Source organism: Crocodylus porosus, unplaced genomic scaffold, assembly GCF_001723895.1.
Source record: "Crocodylus porosus isolate Cpor-Errol unplaced genomic scaffold, CroPor_comp1, whole genome shotgun sequence".
In the NCBI taxonomy this organism is placed as follows: Eukaryota; Metazoa; Chordata; order Crocodylia; family Crocodylidae; genus Crocodylus; species Crocodylus porosus.
The window spans coordinates 92,000,844-92,006,674 of record NW_017728906.1 but is presented as its reverse complement, the minus strand read 5'-3'; positions in this window follow the sequence as shown (position 1 = coordinate 92,006,674).

Here is a 5,831-nt window from a genome sequence, read left to right as displayed (position 1 = left end):
AAGCAGTGGCGAAGGAAAAACCTGGAGATGTGCTTGTATTTTAAAAACCTGTCTAGACAGGAGGACAGGGGGCTGAAAAAGAGGATGTCCAGGAAAACCCGGATGTATGGTAACCCGAGCTAATATGCAACTGAAATGTACCGAATATATTAGCGGACAAAGATGATATGATGGACTTTCCATGAGCTGTTACCACACAGGAAAGATCTGGGAGTTATTATCAACAGTTTGCTAAAAACATCAGCTCAGTACTCAGTAGCCATAGAAAAGACAAACAAAATGTTAGGGATGATTCAGAAGGGAATTGTAAACACAATGGAAAGTAGTGTTATGCCCCTTTATAAATCCATGGTATGTCCACACATTGAATAATGCACCCAGTTCTGGTTCCTTCACCTCAAAGGCTGCGTTCCTGTGAGTGGGAATGTGCATTTCCCCAGGGACAAGTAGCAGTAGCACATCTTGTACCACTGCTACTTGTCCCTGGGCCTATACTCCAGTGCCCCTTGGTGGGGTAGGGAAGGTTGGGGCCAACAACTGTGCTGACCTCAGCAGTCTCACCTGGGGTCCTGGGGGCCTTGGGGAGCTGCAGCTGCAGCACTCCTGCTGCAGGGAGCCTGGCTCTGGCTGGTTGGGCTCCAGTTTTGGGTAGCATGCATTGCTGCCATGTGTGCTGCCCCACTTCTTTTGGCATAGGTTTTTTTTACCCTGGGATCTCCCAGGGCCAAGAACATCCCCCCTGCAGCATGGGGAATGCCTGTATGTGTGGTCTGTGGCACCGCAGACATGTCTACAGCACCACATACCGCACTCTGTGCTCATCTGGACTGGCCAAAAAGGAAATAGAAGAACTAGAGAAGATACAGAGAAGGGCAACAAGGATGATTAGCGGTATGGAGGGGCTTCCACACAACGAGAGATGAAACAGGCTAGGCCTGTTTAGTTTAGAAAGGAGGCACTTGAAGGGGGACATGCGAATCAACAGAATCAAGTTCTTCTTATATAATAGAAGACTGCTTTTGTGGAGTCATTCAAATGGAGTCATATCAAATCTTAATCTGTAAATTAGAAAGCAATACACCCAGGTAGGTAAGTGGTAACGAGCTTAGGTATTTGGGAGAAGAGCTGAGGGCTAAGTCTCTTTATGGATGCCTACTTAGGTACCTCTATCCAACATTTTTAGGCACTATTGACATTCCCGAAACCTAAGCTACTGCCTGACCTTTAAGAGACCTAACATCACTGTGGCTGCTTGCAGACACTAATAAAATGAAAAATGTGCTTTACCAGAAGAAGAAGCATGTTACTTAGACCGGACTCCATAGTGTCTGTATAGATTGGGCGCTTCAGCAGGGCTTTTTGGCACTTTTATCTAAACTGATTCAATCAGCTATTTGATAAAAGTGCCATAAAAACCCCATGGAAGTGCCTGATCTATAGAGACATTGGGCAAGTCAGGTCCAAATAACACACTGCTTCTTCTGGGCATGTGCTGGGCTCAGCACAGGAGCACAGAGAATTTAAAGTGCTGTTTTTGGCGGGGGATTTTTGAACATCTGCAAGTAGCCTATGTGCCTAAGTTTTCAGCAATGTGTATGTGCAAAACTGTATTAAGTTTTGAGGTTGTCAGAATACTTGGAGTCATAGCTGACACCAAGCCCTTTCTGGCCCCTGCCCCAGCACTCTTATAGAATAACTAGCCAATTGCTCGTCAAGAATGGCACCCCCGTTCCATATTCGCCATCTGCAGGGAGCAGCAGGGAGGACAAGGCCATGGCGCCCCAACCCCGTTCCCCCCTGCACTGCCGCCACCACCTCCAAGGAGCAAGGGGGGCCCGGTCCATCTGCTTTGTTCCACTGCCTCCAGGGAGCAGGGCAGGGGGGCAAGGCCAGAACACCTGGCCTCACCCCCCCACCCGTTCCGTCTCCTGTGTCCCCACCATTATGGTGGTGCTCTGCCACGCTGTCACCTCCTGTCCAAACACTGTATTTGAATTCTGATCAGTTGTTTCAATCAGCCAATCAGAGTGTGAATAAACCATTATGGACCGACAGACAGACAGACTACGGCTTTTAGAATATTAGAATAGGTAGCATTACCAAATTTGGCTAAGATACATTTTGTCCTAGCAAAACAGTTCTTTGATTTATGACAGACCTTGGGTCCTAGGTTCACACAGAGCTGACTGGTCATGTGGTTTTAGCACACCTTAGTTGCCACAGCTACACTGAAGTCACATCTAGCCCAGTCTAATTTATCAGATCGCAGTATAAGAACTTACAAATGATGAAATACTTTCCAAATGTTATTTTTCTTATGGGTAAGTGCTACAGATCTGTTGTGATACTATGGATAAAGGGGATGTGGTCCTTCCATGCTGTGAAAAAGATTGAAAACTTGTCTTAACAGGAGCAGTTTGTTGAATGGAAGATTGAGCTCATGGTAAATTCACCAGGTTGGAATGTAAAAGATCGTCCTGTCCTTGCCATGTATTTTTTTAATGAAATTAGGCCAGTTGTTTAAGCTACCTATGCCTTAGTTTCCATTTCCCTATCCATAAAATGAGGGTATCAAGACTTCCTGATTTCTCTAAGGCTAGGGAAAGAAGTTACACATAAACCAGTTTAAGTGATCAGAAACTGGTTTAAACCTGTAACGGAACAGAAGTTCAGTGCACATAGACCAGGTTCAACATGTCTAAAACTGGTTTAAAAAAATGGTTGAATGTATCAGACTTAACTCCCTGAGGTCAAACTGGTTTAAGGAACTTCGGTCCCAGACCCATTCCTGGTTTAAGTTAAACCAGAGTCCCCCAGAACCCCAGCATGCTCTGCAGCCCTGGGCTAGGCTGTACTCTCTGCTCCAGCCCCTAGCCAGGGCAGAGGTATGTTCAGATGCTTGCCCAGCATGGCCCCTTAAGGCAAACGTTGCAGAGAAGGGGCTTATTCCCCCCTCCCTCTCCCCTGCCACCAGCGGACTTCAGCTAGAGTCTGCCAGCTCTGCAGCTTTCCCCCATGCAGGCTGGACACTCCCTGACAGCAGCTGCTGTGCCCTGGCCAACTAGACCCTGACTGTGGTCCCCTGGGGGGAGAGGAGAGGGAGTGGGGAATATAGTCCCTCCCTGTCTCCTTCACCTCAGGGGTCCATGCCGGGGCTGTGTCTGTCCATGCCTGACAAGGATCCTGACAGGGGCAGCAGCCCACAGGTGTCCTGGGGATGACAAGCCTCTTCCCAGTGTGGAGGCTTAGAGGGGGCTGTGCTGCGGGCAAGAGTCGGGGGGGGCAGAGCTGCTACAGTCTGCGTGTGGCAGGCAGTGGTGGTGGGGCTGGAAGGTGTGGCTATGGGGGTTAAAGTGAATTTTGGGGTGTCCATAGCCCCCCAAGCTCCTCCCAGCACCACTGCCGCTTAGCCCCCATAGCCACCCCTCCTAGCCCTGCTGCTGCTGCTATTTGCTTCAACTCAGTCCTGCAGCCCCAGCCCCAGCCCCAGGTGGATGGTGGGACTGGGCTGGGCTGCTGCGGCAGAGCCCTTCCCAGCTGATTGCAACTCAGGCTTGGACCATGGGAGCTGTGTGCCTGCTTTGCTCCCAGCTGCCCACACCCAGGCAGGGTCAGGCTGTCAGGGAGCCCTTGCAGTGCAGGGCTCTCCCTCTTGTTTTCCTCCCCCACTGTGAGGTGGGGGAGGGCCTCTGCAGTGCTGCCTCAATGGCTTCATGACAGCCTAACCAAGCCGGGCCTGGTTGCAGGGAGCTGGGAGCAATCCGGGCGCACAGCTCCTGTGGCTTCAGCCTGAGCCATGCCCAGGTGGGAAGGGCCCTGCTCCTTTGGTTCAGCCCCACCATCCATCCACTTTGCCCAGGGCTGGGGCTGGCACTGGGGCAGAGCCGGATCGTTCTATGGGCACTGCTGAGGGCAGGTGCAGAGGGGTTGGCCACTTCCCAGCTGGCTTCAGCTCTGGCTGGGGCTGTGGGAACTGTGCACCCAGATTGCTCCTGCATCCCTGTGCCCAGGCCAGGCTGAGCTATCAGGGAGCTGCTGTCACAGCACCGCACAGCCTCCCCCCAGCTTCACAGCCAGGGAGCTGGTGGAAGGGGAGAGCCCTGCCTGCTGCAGTGGCTCCCTGACAGCCTGGCCAAGCCTGGGTGTGGGGTGTTGGAAGCAAACCAGAAGGGGTGCAGGGGCAGGGCCCTTCCCAGATGGAGGTGGGGCTTGGGCTGGGGCTGTGGGACCTGTATGCCTGGTTTATACCTGGCTTCCTGGGCCTAGGTTGGACCAGCCTGTCAGGAAGCCACTGCAGCAGGCAAGCGCCCTCCCCCTCCACCACTGCAGGGTGGGAGGGGGTGTCTGTGTTATGCTGCCTCAGTGTCCCAGCCAGGCTGTCACAGAGGGCTCTCCCCTTCTTCCTCCCCTGCTGCAGGGCCAGGGTGGGGAGGGACTCTGTTCAGGGCTGCCTCAGGGCTAGAGGGGTATAATGCTGGGTCTCACTGTGGAGTGGGTGGGAAGGAAAAAACTGTGCTCCCAGCTTCCCACACCGAGACTCTCCTCCCCCTCCCTCTGCCCCCACCGTGAGCCATGGTCTGCTTTGGCTGCTCAGTGCTAGCCGGGGTCTGGGGTCTGGCCACACTCCCTTTCCCCCTGTCCAAAAAGCCTGGCAAGGGCTGCATCCATCCAGGCACACCCTGGCTGGGGTCTTTGCAGGCCAGGGTTGAGGTTTAAACCCCTCAGCAATCATACTCAGACCTGCTGGGGCCTGGGCACACACCCCCAGCTCAGCTTCCCTGGGCCACTGTCGAAGGGAAGGGAGGGCTCACTCTAGCACCCTCTAGCTCAGGGGTGGGCAGTTATTTCAGGCATAGGGCCACTTACTGAGTTTTGGCAAGCCATCGAGGACTGCTTGACAGGCAGCCAGGGGCAGACAAATATTCATTTTCTAAATTTTTTAGGGGTCTCGCGAGCTGGATAGAATGGCCTGGTGGGCTGCATCTGGCCCGCAGGCCACATTTTGCCCACCCCTGCCCTAGTTTCTAGCCTGAGCCACTGCAGGCATGTGCCTGCATTTCCAGAATCAAAAGTGAATGTCTATTCACTTGCAAATTGGTTCAGTCTATGCAGGCTAGACTAACTTGGAAAGATCGAATCAGTTCAGGCTTGGGCTTTTTGAACAGCTATACTTAGCAAGACAAATAAACAAAACCCATTTGCAGAAACACATGGAGCACTTTACAGATATTTTAGACTCTAAAAACAGGTATTGTCTTTGTCATTCTGCCAAAATTGCCTTTACATGTTTTTCAAGATCCAAATCTTACTGTAGATAAAAGGTGGAGATGTAGATGTATATCAGGAGAAAAGTTCACTGGTTGTGGTCCTGAAGCTGACACAAGAAAGCTAGAAAGAGAGGAGGCTAGGGAAGCAGCGTGACCACGTAGGCGAGTTCCCCCCGGCTGGGGGGGTACCATGAGCTGTGAGGTGGTGTGACTGCTGACTTGCTGGAGCGATGGAGGTAGTGGAGCAGGACGAAGAGGCTCAGTTGCTGGAGGAGGCAGTGCGGAAGCAAGCCTTGATTCTTGAAGAGTATGGATCGGCAAGTGTTTCGTCTAAGATGCTGTTGGCTTCGACAATGAAGAGCGTTTCTGGTGAGCATCCTGGCGGCATGGCGGCAGAGGTGGCTGGGGACTGGTCCACGGTGGGCCGAAGAGGCAAGGTGGTGTCTTCGGAGAGGAAGAGTGGTAATGTTGCTGGGCAAGAAGGTTCTAGAGAGGGGGCAGTCCCGCTGCCGGAAGGGAGGCGGAGCTCTGCAGAGAGCAGTGGAAGGGCCCGGAACCTTCCTA